We start from the raw sequence: 1,783 nt of genomic DNA, 5'->3' as shown, positions 1-1,783 counted from the left end.
AATGGAAAGAAATTGATTTTGAAAATATATGATTGAAAAGATTTGATTTGAAAAAGATTTGATTTTGAAAAATTTTGAGATTTGAAAAAAATTTGAATTAAAAACAAAATCTTCCCTCTTGTGCCATCCTGGCATTAAACGCCCAGAATGGTATACATTCTGGCGTTTAACGCCCAAAATGCTACCCTTTTGGGCGTTAAACGCCCAGCCAGGTACCCTGGCTGGCGTTTAAACGCCAGTTTTCCTTCCTCACTGGGCGTTTTGAACGCCCAGCTTCTTCTGTGTAATTCCTCTGCTAAATGTTCTGAATCTTCAATTCTCTGTATTATTGACTTGAAAAGACACAAATTAAAAATTTTTTCTCTGTATTATTGACTTGAAAAGACACAAATTAAAATATTTTTGGATTTTTAATGATGAGGAATAATTAAAATGCAACTAAAATCAAATAAACAATGCATGCAAGACACCAAACTTAGAAGTTTGTATACTATAGACACTAACAAAATGAGAATGCATATGAGAAACAACAAAACACTCAGGACAAGAGAATTTAAAGATCAGAACAAGGAAATCATCAAGAACAACTTGAAGATTAATTAAGACACATGAATGAATTCGAAAAATGCAAGAAGAACAGAAACATGCAATTGACACCAAACTTAAAATGAGACACTAGACAACAAGAAACATAAAATTATTTTTGGTTTTTATGATTTTGTAATTTTTTTGGATTTTTTTCGAAAATTGAGTGAAAAAGAAAATAAGGATATCAAAATTCTTAATGAGAATTCCAGGAATCATGCAATATTAGTCTAAAGCTTTAGTATAAAGAAATTAGACATGGATAGCCAAGCTTCAGCTAATTACTAAAATTTTAAATTATAAATAAGAAAATACTCTGTTTAACATATAAATCTCTAAAAATTTATTTTGAATAAGTATAATAAATTATAAATAATTTATTATTTAATTTTTAAAATAATTTTAAACTCAAACTATCATTAATTAGACTCAAATATTTTTAGTAAAATAAATTTTTAAATATAAAATCTTAAATAAATATAATAAATCATAAATAACTTATTATGTTAATTTTTAAAAATTCAGAGTCTTACATTTAGTATGTTGAAACAAAATTTTTTATTAGTTATAAAAAGTTTTTGAATTTTGTGACAAATAAATAACTTATTACAAAAATATTGTATTTTGTGACAAATTAATTTTTTGTTACAAAATATTTAGAGCTTTTGAAATAAATACATATTTTGTTACAAAACATTTTAAATTTTTGCAACAATATAATCTTTTGTTACAAAACATTATAATATTTTGTAACAAAACAACAATTCGATACGAAAGTTAACATAATTTGTAACAAAAGAAATTAAGTTGTTACAAAATATTGAAATATTTTGTAACAAATTTTCTTATTGTTACAAAATATTCTTATTTTGTAACAATAACTAATTATTGTTATAAAAAAATTATAATTTGTAACAATTTTAAATTTGATACAAATTTTTTGTTACAAATGTTTCATTTTCTTGTAGTGCATCCAATTCGAATCAATTCAATAATGGCCACTGTAGCTTCACCTTTCTCCTGAAACCTAACGCCGTCCTCCTCGTGCTCCTTTTTCCTACCCCGTTGCTTCATACACCTCCGCCAATTTTGCTCCCGAAGCTTCCCCCTCGTCCCTACGCGCTTCTCTTCCTCCTTTGGCCACCATCGGTGTTTTCTTCCACCTCTTTGCCACCGTGTCCAACATTGCCATCCGTGA

This window comes from Arachis duranensis, chromosome 10 (assembly GCF_000817695.3).
Source record: "Arachis duranensis cultivar V14167 chromosome 10, aradu.V14167.gnm2.J7QH, whole genome shotgun sequence".
Lineage (NCBI taxonomy): Eukaryota > Viridiplantae > Streptophyta > Magnoliopsida > Fabales > Fabaceae > Arachis > Arachis duranensis.
Note: the sequence above shows the minus strand (reverse complement) of the source record.